This window comes from Anomaloglossus baeobatrachus, chromosome 3, assembly GCF_048569485.1.
Source record: "Anomaloglossus baeobatrachus isolate aAnoBae1 chromosome 3, aAnoBae1.hap1, whole genome shotgun sequence".
Classification (NCBI taxonomy): Eukaryota; Metazoa; Chordata; class Amphibia; order Anura; family Aromobatidae; genus Anomaloglossus; species Anomaloglossus baeobatrachus.
In genome coordinates, this window is record NC_134355.1 from 416,912,593 (window position 1) to 416,927,549 (window position 14,957).

At 42.0% G+C, this 14,957-nt stretch overlaps 1 protein-coding gene across 2 annotated transcripts in view; it reads left to right on the top strand.

Annotated features, from left to right (window-relative positions):
- CSMD1 (CUB and Sushi multiple domains 1) overlaps positions 1-14,957 on the top strand; it is a 2,926,925-nt gene that overhangs the window by 2,220,171 nt on the left and 691,797 nt on the right. The gene's annotated exons all lie outside the window — the stretch shown is intronic.

The following is a 14,957-nucleotide window of genomic DNA, read 5'->3' on the forward strand; positions in this document are numbered from 1 at the left end:
TCAGGGGCCTTGTATCCTTCAGAGTCTGTATTATAGCCCTATATTTAATTGGATCCTTTACGACTTTAGCTTCTTTCACTATAGGACCTGCTTCCTCTGACATCCAAGGCAATGTGTTCATCAAGTATACCACAATTTCTCACTGGACCAGTGCCCAAAAAATAATCGCCACCTCATACTAACTTAATGAAGTTTTTCCACAATTCTCTGTCCTTCTAGATTCAAAAAGGGCCTGCATGATTTCCTTTGCACACACAACACTGTTGACTATAAATGATTTACAGACAATATAATAATAATAATAATAATAATAATTTTATTCATTTATATAGGGCTATTAATTCCATAGCGCTTTACATACATTGGCAATACTGTCCCCATTGGGGCTCACAATCTGGAGTCCCTATCTGTATGTCTTTGGAGTGTGGGAGGAAACCGGAGTACCCGGAGGAAACCCACGCAAACACGGGGAGAACATACAAACTCCTTGCAGCGCTGCAAGGCTGCAGTGCTAACCACTGAGCCACCGTGCTGCCCTACAATATGTATAATTGGTGGCGGAAGGTTGAACTAGATGGACCTAAGTCTTTTTTCAACCAATGCAGCTATGTAACTGCTTCGGAACTTCCAAGTATCTTAGGCAATATTCTAAAAGAACTCATGCATTTTCAACACAAACCTTTGTTACCACAGTGATAAATGGAGCCATACTAACTTTACAGAGCATCTTGGCTACAATACGATTATCCATTCTCATGCTGGTCACTCAGGACTTATCTACAATTTTCTAGATAACCTTTCCATTTTTTCCAACAACTTTCTCCACAAGATTTATGGGCACCTGTATGAAATCCTTCATGAATTCCAAAAATTCCAAGCTCTCTCCATGGCTTCTACAGTCTCACCATCAATTTGAAATATTGTGTTATCTTCTTCAAATTTGATTGAAGTGGTATCCAGGACTTCCCTTGCTCTCTGAAAGTTACTTCTGAGTGTTTAACCCCTTCACGACCGCGGGCAGTAAAATTACGTCCTATTTTAACGTGACTTAACGACCAGGGACGTAATTTTACTGCCTAAACTTCATTTGATTGCTGTGGCCATAGCAACGGCTTTCAAATGATGTCCCCTGCTGTTTCTTACAGCAGGGGACCTTTGCTTGACCCCAGGGGGGGTGGCATCGCCACCCCCCATAGGCGATCGATGTGATTGGCTGTTCAAATCGGAACCGCCAATCACATTGATCACGCTGTTTTCGGCAAAAAAAAAATGCCAAAAATAGTGTGATCTTGTAAAATCCAGCTAGGACCGGGGCTGCAGCAGCTCCGATCATTGGCTGGAAGCAAGCAGACACCGTGCCCCCCCCCTGCAGCACTGATTGGAGCGATCGTGCTATGACGCGCAATCGCTCCAATCAGTGTGCAGTGGGGCGGTCTGATCTGCCGGTGGCCGCCCTCCCCAGGCCTGTGCTGGTCTGGGGACCCTCCCCAACATGTCTGCAGCATGCAGCACTGGCTGGTACTAGTGGTACCACGCCACCGCTGCTGCTGCCGCTGCTGTCACATCACGTCGCAGGAGCAGGAGAGGTGAGTATTGTGCTCACCTTGCAGCCCCTGCGCGCTTCCGTAATGGCCCCTGCTCGTGCCCCCTGCGATCTGCCCCCCCCCGACATCCCGATCTGCCCCCCGACATCCCGATCTGCCCCCCCGACATCCCGATCTGCCCCCCGCCATCTCTATTCTGCAGCTCCTCCGGTATCCCTCCTCCCCTGCTCTCTTGCAGCCCCTGCGCGCTCTTGTGATTTGCTCCTGCGCGCTTTCGTAATGGCCCCTGCCCGTGCCCCCTGCGATCTGCCCCCCGCCATCCCGATCTGCCCCCCCCGACATCCCGATCTGCCCCCCACATCCCGATCTGCCCTCCGACATCCCGATCTGCCCCCCCGACATCCCGATCTGCCCCCAGACATCCCGATCTGCCCCCAGACATCCCGATCTGCCCCCAGACATCCCGATCTGCCCCTAGACATCCCGGTCTGCCCCCCGACATCCCAATCTGCCGGCCTCCCCCGTGATCTCTATTCTGCAGCTCCTCCGGTATCTGTCCCCTCTGCTCTCCCCCTCCCCCTCTGCTGTCCCCCTCTGCTGTCCCCATCCCCCTCTGCTGTCCCCGTCCCCCTCTGCTGTCCCCCCGACGTCCTCTTACCTATCTTCACCGGCCGATCACATCTGCCTCCATCGCTGGGTCCTTCTTCCTGGGTATTCTGCTGAGCTGTCCAACTTCCTGCCTGCTGGCTGCTGCTGTAAAGCTGTTCCTTGCCTTCTGTTCCTCCTGCTAAACCTCTGGGTACTGTGAGTATAACTTTTTTTTTTTTCTTTTTTTTCCTCTATCCCCTGTCCATTTTTACACCTCATGCGTCCGTGCGTCCCGCCGAGCGCTGATCAGGGATGCAGATAACGTATCTGCATCCGTGGTCAGTTTTCGGCGGGACTTTTTTTCCCGTATCATCGACGCTTTTTGTATCGCATCAGTCCGTGCGTCCCGCCGAGCGCTGATCAGGGATGCACATAACGGATCGGCATCCCTGCTCAATTTTTGGCGTGACAAAAAGCATCGGGGATACGGAAAAAAAAGTCACGCCAAAAATTGAGCAGGGATGCCGATCCGTTATGTGCATCCCTGATCAGCGCTCGGCGGGACGCACGGACTGATGCAATACAAAAAGCGTCGGGGATACGGAAAAAAAGTATCGCATCTGTCCGTGCGTCCCGCTGAGCGCGGATCAACATCCCTGCTCAATTTTTGGCGTGACTTTTTTTTTTTTTTTTTTTCCGTATCCCCAGCGCTTTTTGTATCTCATCCGACCGTGCCTCCTGCAGCGGCCGATCAGTGCACTGCGTCTGTGCGTTTGAAAAGTCAAATGGCGTTCCTTGTCTTCTGAGCCCCGCCATGCGCCCAAACAATTGATTTCCACCACATGTGAGGTATCTGCGTACTCGGGAAAAATTGCACAATACGTTTTATGGTGCATTTTTTCCTGATACCGTTGTAAAAAGAGAAGAAAAAAAAACTACCTTGTTGCTGCAAAAATTTTAAAAAAAATTTAAAAAAAAAAAAAAATAATTTTCACGGTTCAACGTTATCAACTTTCAGTGGAGCCCCTGGGGGTACAAGGGGCTCACTAAACATCTAGATAAATTCCTTGAGGGGTCTAGTTCCAAAATGGGGTAATTTGTGGGGGAGCTCCACTGTTTAGGCACCATAGGGGGGGTCTAAAAACGTGACATGGCGTCCGCTAATGATTCCAATCAATTTTGCTGTCAAATGGTGCCCTTCTCTTCTGAGCCCCGCCATGCGCCCAACAATTACTTTCCATAACATGTGAGGTATCTGCGTACTCAGGAGAAAATGGACAATACATTTTATGGTGCATTTTTTCCTGATACCCTTGTGAAAAAAAAAGCTACTTAGTTGAAGCAACAGTTTTGTGGTAAAAAAATTTTTTTTTCTTTTCACGGCTCAACGTTATAAACTTCTGTGAAGCCCCCAGGTGTTCAAAGTGCTCACCTAACATCTAGAAAAATTATTTGAGGGCTCTAGTTTCCAAAATGGGGTCACTTGTGGGGGAGCTCCATTGTTTAGGCACCTCAGGGGGTCTTCAAACCTGACATGGCGTCCGCTAATGAGTGCAGCTAATTTTGCATTCAAATGGCGCTCCTTGCATTCCGAGCACTGCCGTGTGTCCAAACATTTGATTTCCACCACATATGAGGTATCTGCGTACTCAGGAGAAAATGGACAATACATTTTATGTTGCATTTTTTCCCGATACCCTTGTGAAAAAAAAAGCTACCTAGTTGAAGCAACAGTTTTGTGGTAAAAAATTTTTTTTTTCTTTTCACGGCTCAACGTTATAAACTTCTGTGAAGCCCCCAGGTGTTCAAATTGCTCATCAAACATCTAGAAAAAATAATTGAGGGCTCTAGTTTCCAAAATGGGGTCACTTGTGGGGAAGCTCCATTGTTTAGGCACCTCAGGGGGTCTTCAAACCCGACATGGTGTCCGCTAATTAGTGCAGCTAATTTTGCGTTCAAAAATTCAAATTGCGCTCCTTGCCTTCCGAGCACTGCCGTGTGTCCAAACAATTGATTTCCACCACATATGAGGTATCTGCGTACTCAGGAGAAAATGGACAATACATTTTATGTTGCATTTTTTCCCGATACCCTTGTGAAAAAAAGCTTCCTAGTTGAAGCAACAGTTTTGTGGTAAAATTTTTTTTTTTTCTTTTCACGGCTCAACGTTATAAACGTCTGTGAAGCCCCTAGGTGTTCAAAGTGCTCATCAAACATCTAGAAAAAATATTTGAGGGCTCTAGTTTCCAAAATGGGGTCACTTATGGGGGAGCTCCATTGTTTAGGCACCTCAGGGGGTCTTTAAACCCGACATGGCGGCCGCTAATTAGTGCAGCTAATTTTGCGTTCAAAAACTCAAATGGCGTTCCTTGCCTTCCGAGCACTGCCGTGTGTCCAAACAATTGATTTCCACCACATATGAGGTATCTGCGTACTCAGGAGAAAATGGACAATACATTTTATGTTGCATTTTTTCCCGATACCCTTGTGAAAAAAAAGCTACCTAGTTGAAGCAACAGTTTTGTGGTAAAAAATTTTTTTTTTCTTTTCACGGCTCAACGTTATAAACTTCTGTGAAGCCCCCAGGTGTTCAAAGTGCTCATCAAACATCTATAAAAAATATTTGAGGGCTCTAGTTTCCAAAATGGGGTCACTTGTGGGGGAGCTCCATTGTTTAGGCACCTCAGGGGGTCTTCAAACCCGACATGGCGTCCGCTAATGAGTGCAGCTAATTTTGTGTTCAAAAATTAAAATGGCGCTCCTTGCCTTTCGACCTCTGCCGTGCACCCAAACAATTGATTTTTACCCCATATGGGGTATCAGCGTACTCAGGAGAAAATGCACAATAAATTGTAGGGTGCACTTTCTCTTTTCTCCCTTGTAAAAATGAAAATTTTATGGCTAAAGTAACATTTTTGTGTTAAAAAGTAACATTTTCATTTTTTCCTTCCACATTGCTTTGGTTCCTGTGACGCACCTAAAGGGTTAATAAACTTCTTGGATGTGGTTTTGAGCAGTGTGAGGGGTGCAGTTTTTAGAATGGGGTCACTTTTGGGTATTTTCTGTCACCTCGGCCTCTCAAAGTCACTTCAAATATGATGTGGTCCATAAAAAAAAATTTTTGTAAATTTTGTTGGAAAAATTAGAAATTGCTGATGAACTTTGACCCCTTCTAACTTCCTAACGAAAAAAAAATTTCTTTCGAAAATTGCGCTGATGTAAAGTTGACAAGTGGGAAATGTTATTTAGTAACTATTTTGTGTGACATATCTCTCAGATTTATGGGCATAAATTTTCAAAGTTTGAAAATTGCGAAATTTTCCAAATTTTCGCACAATTTCCTAAATTTTCACAAAGAAACGCAAAAAGTATCGGCCTAAATTTACCACTGACATGAAGTACAATATGTCACGAAAAAACAATGTCAGAATCGCCAGGATCCGTTGAAGCGTTCCTGAGTTATAACCTGTCAAAGTGACACTGGTCAGAATTGCAAAAAATGGCCCGGTCATTAGGGTGTTTTAGTGGCCGGGGGTGAAGGGGTTAAACAGCAACCCTTATTAAATCTCTTCTTACTACTATCCCTTCTTGAAACCCTGTGGTCAGCTGCTTCATATATTTTAGTTAACTGGCGACCTCTTAATTCCTTACCATGATCCTCTGCTTTGTACGAACACATTGTAGATGCATGTCACTTAGGATAGCCACCCGCTTTTCTGTGCTGTCACTTGTAAACTACACCACCAATTTACTGGTCCCTGGGGCACTTACATGGTCCTATAGGATTTTAAAATTTTTCATGAACTGCCTTACTGGCAAAGGCTTCTCTCAAGTTTGTGTGCACATACACCAGATTTATCTACCTTCACGGCCATTGGACTGTTCCTTGGGTCTTTCACACCAATCTTTCTCTTCTTTTCTTAGCAAATGCTCCACCTCTTGATTTGCATTCTTCCCAGGTTTTTCCACAGCCTCAGAGCCATTGGGTTTTTCATCACCTTTGACCTCAGATTTCTCCCAATTCTGAGCCAAGTCAATTCTTATGTCTTCCATCTTGGTCTTCTCTGCAGGTACAGTCGACCAAACAGGGGGAAAATTATGGAATCACTCAATTCTGAAGAAAAAAGTATGGAATCATGAAAAACAAACAAAAGAATACTCCAATACATCCCTAGTATTTTGTTGCACCACCTCTGGCTTTTATAACAGCTTGCAGCTGAGGCATTGACTTAATGAGTGACAAACAATACTCATCATCAATCTGGCTCCAACTTTCTCTGATTGCTGTTGCCAGATCAGCTTTACAGGTTGGAGCCTTGTCATGGACCATTTTCTTCAACTTTCAACAAAGATTTTCAATTGGATTGAGATCCGGACTATTTGCAGGCCATGACATTGACCTTATGTGTCTTCCTTCAAGGAATGTTTTCACAGTTTTGCTCTATGGCAGTATGCATTATCAATTTGATAAATGATTTCATCATCCCCAAAGATCCTTTCAATTGATGGGATAAGAAAAGTGTTCAAAATTTCAATGTAAAGTTGGGCATTTATTGAAAATGTAATGACAGCCATCTCCCCAGTGCATTTACCTGAAATGCAGCCCCATATCATCAATGACTGTGGAAATTTTCAAGTTCTCATCAGGCAGTCATCTTTTTATTGTTTAGCGTTTCTGTATCTAAATCCCATTTCCTTTAGGCGGTTTCTTACAGTTCGGTCACAGACATTGACTCCAGTTTCCTCCCATTCGTTCCTCATTTATTTTGTTGTGCATTCCTGTTTCGGAGACATATTGCTTTAAGTTTCCTGTCTTGACACTTTGATGTCTTCCTTGGTCTACCAGTATGTTTGCCTTTAACAACCTTCCCATGTTGTTTGTATTTTAGACAGCTGACTGTGAACAACCAACATCTTTTGCAACATTGCGTGATGATTTACCCTCTTTTAAGAGTTTGATAATCCTCTCTTTTGATTCAATTGACATCTCTCGTGTTGGAACCATGATTTATGTCAGTCCACTTGATGCAACAGCTCTTCAAGGTGTGATCACTCCTTTTTAGATGCAGACTAACGAGCAGATCTTATTTGATGCAGGTGTTAGTTTTGGAAATGAAAATTTACAGGGTGATTCCATCATTTTTTCCTCATAATTGAGTGATTCCATAATTTTTCCCCCTGTTTGGTCTTGAAACGTAACCGTTACTGGCTAGCAGATTATGTTTTCATAATTTTTTTTAGTGTTTCTTAAAGTCAGAAAGTTGCCATTTGAAATTACTTTAGTTTTGTGCCATGTCTGTGATCTGCTTTTTTTAAACAAAAGTAAGCAACTGAATGAACATCCTCAGAGCCAGGTGATTCCATAATTTTTGCCAGGGGTTGTAATAAGGCAACAAACTTATTATGCTAGACCCAGTGTGGCTTCTGTTCATTGATGTCTGTCTTTTCAGAAGTGAACAGACCTGTGTCAACCGAGCTTTTATGATTGCTTAAAAGACGAACACCAATGGATTATACACCAAAGACAATCCACAGTGTCTCCATCTGCCTCATTTATAAGGAATCTTCCATTGGGGGTTCCATCTGAATCATCTATTTCACAGATTTACATGTAAACCCTGGTGTAAGGGCTCAACATGTGAGCCATGCCTTACTGCAATCTTTTGGAGACAGAATAAACAAATCAACAGAATTTATTTGCTTTAAATTTATGACAGTAATATTGTGGTATAAATGATAATGCAGTTTATACGTGGGGGTCGGTGCAATTACAGCAGTACCAGGTTTACATTGTTTTTTTTCATGTTTTTTTTTATGTTTGGCTGCTCTCACACACTAAAACAATGCTTTTTAAACGTTTTTAATTAAAAATATTTTGAGAACTGACATTTTTTCATTTTTGTGCCAACAGAGTCATGTGAGGGTTTGTTATTCCTGGGATAAGTTGATACATTCAGTGGTACCATATTCAGGCACAAAATGTTTTTGATCGATTTCTATTCCAATTTTTGTTAGGCAGAATGAACAAAAACCAGCAATTCAGAAATTTTATTTTTTTCATTTTATATCACTTACTGTTTGGTAAAGTGATAGCACGGGTGCATTCCTCAGTTCACTATGATTGTAGTGATTATATTAAAATGTTTTTGCATCGCTCTATTCTGACATCTTCTGTTCCCATCGTATCACAAAGTTTTACCTATTCATCCATTTACAAGAATTCCCTACAAAATAGGACATACTGATACATCCAATGTCGGGAAGGTGTAAAAAAACTCAACAAAAACTGAAGTGTGAAAATGACATTGCAGTGATCATAGTTCCATTACAAATGGAAATATGATTCTTATTTGAACATAGTCTAAATAATAGTCAATATTAAAATTAACTTATGCTAGAATTGTGTTCAGGATAAGAATATGTTGGAGTAGATGCTAAGTTGCTTTAATTCTACTAGCTCTATTAAGATTGGTTTTTACATTGTGTCTAGGCTACATTTTCTTAAGATGAAATTAATAGTGATCAGTGAACATTTTTGTTAATATTTATTACTTGCACAAATATTAAGGTAATCGGGATATTTTTTACTTATCAAGTATTTTGGTATTTTCCTCGTGAGTCTCATGTCCCTTCCTCCATGTTTGCCACCTGATTTTCAGCCACTAAACATGCAGGGATTGCCTGCCAATCACAGGAATACTGTAGCCATCTTTGCTACTGTCATTGCTGCTGTGATTGGCAGGCACATATACAAATATTATGTCCAGTCTACTGGCTATTTGTGATAACCAGCACATGTGAAGTAGAAAGCTGGGGGCTGTAGCTGTGTGTTTCATCTTGGCTGGTTATAAAAAGTAAAGACTCCCCTATGATGTTTTTTGTTTTTTTTTTTGTTTTTTTAAATATATAGATAAATAATTTAAAAATAATGTTGGCTCCTACCCATTTTTGATAACCAGCACAGATTCAGCAGACAACTGGGGACTGGTATTTTCAGGTTGGGAAGGTACATGGTTATTAGGCCCTCCTCAACCTAAAAGCAGTAGCCCACAGCCACCCCACAATCATCCATTAAATGTGACAATAGTGGCACTTTACCCGGCTCATCCCGATTTCCAGGTGTGGTTGCAATGGGGTGTTATATGGGGATGATGTCAGCTATGATTTGTCAAAAATCACAGCTGTCATCAAGCCCTGGGTTAGTAATGGGTGAGTGTCTATGAGACGCCATCCCATTACCAACTCTGTAATGAAAAAGAAAATACTACAATCCTTTATTTAAAATTATTTTAAAAAAATCACTCCCTTTCACCTATTTATTAACCCCTCAGGTCCGACGTAATCTTCATGATATCCAAGGATGATCACGGGTCTGCTACATCCAAACGCCATGGTGAGCGGTGACATTAGAACATATGAACGCTCACCCTGGCTACCAGGGCACACTGAGAGCAGTGTGGAAGCTGTCAGAAGTGACCTCAGGTGAATTTAGTGCCATACTGTCTGACTGCTTGTCACAGTAGCATCACAGTCCAAAAGTCCAGCACGGAGTTCACCTGAGGTCACTTACAGTGGTTCTCAAGGTTTTCCAGAAAACTTAAAGGCTCCCCTAAAGTTACTGGGTTGAAAGCTGCCATGAGACCCCATGGCTGAGAACACCAGTAACCTTAAAGTCTACTTTAAAGGCTCCTTTATGGTTTCTGGGTCTCACAACAAACAGACTATCAGTCTGCGCTGGCACCATGTCACACAGTCTGGCACTGAGTTCACCTGAGGTCACAGCTGTTGGTTCACAAAGAGGGTACCATCAGAACCAACAGAAATGACCTCAGGCGAACTCAGTGCCAGACTGTCAGACTGCGTTACTGCCATAACACACAGTCAGACAGTCCGGCACTGAATTTACATGAGTTTACTTTTGTCAGCTAACATGCTGCTCTCAATGTGTCCCAGAGGCTGTGGTGATCAGTCACATGTTCTTATGTCACTGCTCATCATGACCGCCAGATGTAGCAGAGCTAGGAAGGTCAAGAGACATCATGTTGATTACACCGGACCTGTGGGGGTGTTTTGGGTTAATAAATTGGAGAAAGAGGGTGTTTTTTTTATTTAAAATAAAGAATTTTTGTGTGTTTATATGTTTTACTTTTTACTTACAGGATTAGTAATGGAAGGGTCTCATAGAGACCTCTCCATTATAACCCAGGGCTTGATGACAGGTGTGATTTCTGAAAAATTACAGAAGACATCATCCCCATATGTTACCACAGTTGCCACCGCACCAAAGCAATCGGGTTGAGTTGGGTAAAGCACCACAATTGGTGCATCTAATGGATGTGCCAATTATGGGGCTGCTGCGGGCTAGTATTTTTAGGCTGGGGAGGGCCTAATAACAATTGACTTTCCCAGCCTAAGAATATTAGTCCCCAACTGTCTGCTTTATCTGTACTGTTATCAAAAATTAGCAGAAGCCCACATTGTTTTTTTTATTATTTAATTAAATAATTAAAAAAACAGGCTGGGGGAACTTCTATTTTTGATAACCAGCCAAGATAAAGCACACAGCTGGGGGCTGCAGCCCACAGCTACCTACTTTACCTGTGCTGGGTATCACAACTAGGCGGGTGACCGCATGTCTTCTTTTTTTTTTTTACTGAGCTTACCAATCGCAGTAATGCCAGTAGCAATGATTGGCAGGCAATCCCCACATTTTTAGTGGCTGAAAAACAAGCGCCAAACATGTAGGAAAGTGACTTGAAACTCATAAGACAATACCAAAATACTTGACATGTAACGAATAGCCCGAATACCTTAATATTCATGCGAGTAATGAATAGTGATGAATATATTCTCTCTATACTAATGATTTGCTTAAAGAAAATTCAAAATTGATTGAATTTGCCAGAATACAACAAATTTCCTAAAGTTGAAAACAAATTTGATTTGCATTGATTCAATTTGCTCATCTCTCTCAAACTGCCTAGGTATGTTAGGATTAAATTATATGTATTAGAAATATCTCTGATTCCAGAAATTGTGGCAGGTTGGGAAAAGTGTAACACAGTCTCCCTTCTGCTGTTAATCTGACAGTTTCAATGAATGGGCTCCCAAGACTGCGATAAAGAAAACGCACATCATGGTATAGTAACAGATAGTTTAGGGTAAATTCAAGCTATGCAACAATCTAACAAGGAGTTAAAACATAACATTTTGGAGAAAATACATGTTCAATATGTTATAAATTATATTTTAATTTGTGAAGAATAATTATACCTGAACATTTTGATTTAGAACTTCTATGGCGGATAAAACAATTTCATGGCCAGAAATGTACAATGAATATAATCTGATTAATTCTTTATCTGATCATTGTCAAAGTAATTGTTCTTCTGCATCTATTACGCAGTAATGCCGATTAAATTATTTCAATTCTCTAACAAATAATTACCTTTTGCAAAATCGCTGTTAAATTATAGCGATGAATAATTACCCTAGATAATTGTAATGTTGGTGACAGCTGTCAACCACAACAGACAATAGAATTTTATGGCAATTCCAAACTTTTGGAACTCCTGGATCTGATAAAATATATAAATATAACAGTACTGCAATGAGAAAAAGTATATTTACATAAATGTATATATTGTTTTAGGATCCAAGCTGTAAGGATTCTCTTTATGTAAAGTGACATGCCAGGTCTGGCATGACAGTATGAGGAGACTTAAACACCATGCATGCTCCTCTGGGAAATTAAATATGCAAAATGCCTCTTCAAAAAGGAAGAGGACTTGAACTCTAGGGACATCCTAACTCATATGGCAAGACTCGTTAAAGAGGCAATATTGACTTTTAGGATTGATACTTTCAGTAGGTGGCATTAGAGTTCATGTCCTCTTCTTCTCTCAAGAGATAAATTGCATATCTATTATTTCACCTCAGTATCTAATTAACTATAATGGAGTTATTCAAATATGTATACATTGATCATGTATAGCATCTCACTTACTCAATACATATTTTCTGAACAAAGAAGAAAAAACTAATTTGTTTAACCGCTTAATGATTTAAGATGTAGATGACACATCATGAGCCAGTGTCATTTCCCACAAATTGACATGCTATGTACATCATAGATTAAAACTATCATTGTGTAAAAACAGACAGTGACAGCTTCTTAATGACAGCAGTCACTGACAGCTGACTGTCACGGACAGAAATACAGGGACAGGTTTCAGCGCCCTCAGCTTTCTTATCACTGTAATCGGTCAGTCATTCATGATTGTGTGGAAGGTGCTGAAATATGTTGAAATATCATCACTTCCCTGCACGATCACCTCAGGAGCTTGGCTCAACTGCCCTTGGCTGATTAACCTTCTACAAGCTGCAATCAATAGCAATTGTGGCATTTAGAAGGTTGTGGGAGGGAGCAAGGGAGGGAGCTTAAGGTTTGTCATGGCACTTGGAGGTCAAACAATTGCCTGCTGGTGTGCCAGGTATGGTGGACTGTTATAGACTATGGGGAGGCACAGCTATAGGCCTGAAACACACATTCGTGAAAAGCACGCATGTGTAATATGGGCCGTTTTTCAGGTCCGTTATTCATTTTTGTGTCCATTTTCATTGTCCGTGTGGCATTCGTGTGAACGGCGTATGCTAACCGCGTGTGTGTGTGTGTAATTCCCGTGTGTGCGTGAGATTCAGAACTGACATGTGAGTGTGATGCCTGTGTGAAATGTTGCGTGTGTGATGCTAAATGACGTTGATACATACCCGCTGACAGCATACAGAGTTGCGCGCTAAGAATGAACTCGGGTGAACTTCACCCAACTTCATTGTCATACTGCGGATCTGTCTGTGTCGTGTACTGATTAGCGGTCACCCGTGAAGGACTCACTGGTGACCGCTAATCCCCTGAGTGACTGAAGTGAGCAGCGCGATTAACGCTACCGTCATTCAGGCTACCCGCGGCTAGGTGGATCCTCCACCCGAGACCGCAACTCACCTGTGACTTCATTGCTGTCACTCGGGTGACTTGCTGTCACAGGTGGAGGATCCAGCAGTGGCCACGAGTAACCTGAGTGACATCATCGCTGATTGCGCTTCTCACCTCAGTTGCTGTGTGGAGCTGAAAGGAGCGGCGGTGTTCTTCTGCAGCTCCTGTCACCTTCATGTAGCAGAGCTGGAAGCGACGTGGGACCTCCGTGGATTTCGCCGGATATGGATGGGTTTTTGGGGCTTAATAAATTGGTGAACGAGGGTATTTGTTATTGTTTATTATTGTAAATAAAGGATTTTTCGTTGTGTGCGTTTATTTACTGTAACTTACAGATTAATTATGGAAGGTATCTCGGGAAGACGCCTGCAATGATTAATCTTGGACTTAGTGGCAGCTATGGGCTGCCATTAACTCTTTATTACCCCGATTGCCAATGCACCAGGGCAATTCGGGAAGAGCCGCGTAGAGTCCCAGAACTGTTGCATCTAATGGATGCGCAATTCTGGGCGGCTGCTGGCTGATATTGTTAGGCTGGGTGGCTCCCCATAACGTGGAGCTCCCCATCCTGAGAATACCAGCCTTCAGCCGTGTGACTTTACCCTGGCTGGTATCAAAATGGGGAGACTGCACGTTGTGTTTTTTTAATTACTTATTTATTTTTTTACTGCACAGTATAGATCCGCCCACCGGCGGCTGTGATTGGTTGCAGTGAGACAGCTATCACTCAGCGTGTGGGCGTGTCCCACTGCAACCAATCATAGGCACCAGTGGACGGGAAAAGCATGGAATACGAGATTCATTAATGAGCAGCCGGCTTTTTCAAAATAGTAAAAGCCGCTGGAATTTATTTAACAGCTGTGCAGCGCCGCGCCGGTGATAGGGGAACGGTAAGTATGAGAGAGGGGGGAGACTGACCAACATGGACAGAGAGAGAGAGAGGGACAGACAAGACAGAGAGATCGACTGATGGACTGAGGGAGATTGACCGACATACACAGAAAAAGAAAGAATGACCGACATCGCTAGAAAAAAGCACCACACGGACACGTACCATAGGGAGATGCATACGTGTTTACTTACGTGTGCGCTCATACCCATAGACTTTCATTGGGTCTGTGTGTGCGTGCTCCGTGCAGAAAATGGACATGCTTCCGTGCAACACGGAAACATACGGATCATGGACACGTACACACGGACATTATGAAATAACGCACGTGTGACCTCAAACATAGATTATCATTGGTGCATGTTTGTCCGTGTCTCCGGTATATACGGAAACGGAACAAACAAGCACGTATTTAACGGATGTGTGTTTCAGGCCATAGGCAGAGTCTAACAGGCATTTTGTAAGTATAATCTGACAGGTCTTGTGTATTACAATACATATCTATTGCAATTCATGAGACCAATGATCAGAACCAAAGTTAAAGTCCCACTGAGGGACTAAGTTAAGATGTAAAAAAAAAATTACAAAAAATATTGCAAAAATTATAAAAAAAACCCAAACAACAGAAAATATTACTCCAATAAATACACAAATTTACGTAAAAATAAAAATAAATTAGTAAAGTACACATATTTGGTATTGCTGAGTCCAGAACAACACAACCTATAAAATTGTACACTATTTAACCCCTGCAGTCGACACCATAAAATAAATAAATAAAAAACATTGCAAGAAACAATGCTTTTTTACAGATTCGTCCGAAATAAAAGTGGAATAAAAAGCAATCAAAACGTTGCATTGAAATAGAAATGATATTTTTGAAAATGTCATTTTGTCTCACAAAAAACAAGCTGTCCTAAAAATTAATCAGTGGAAAAATAAA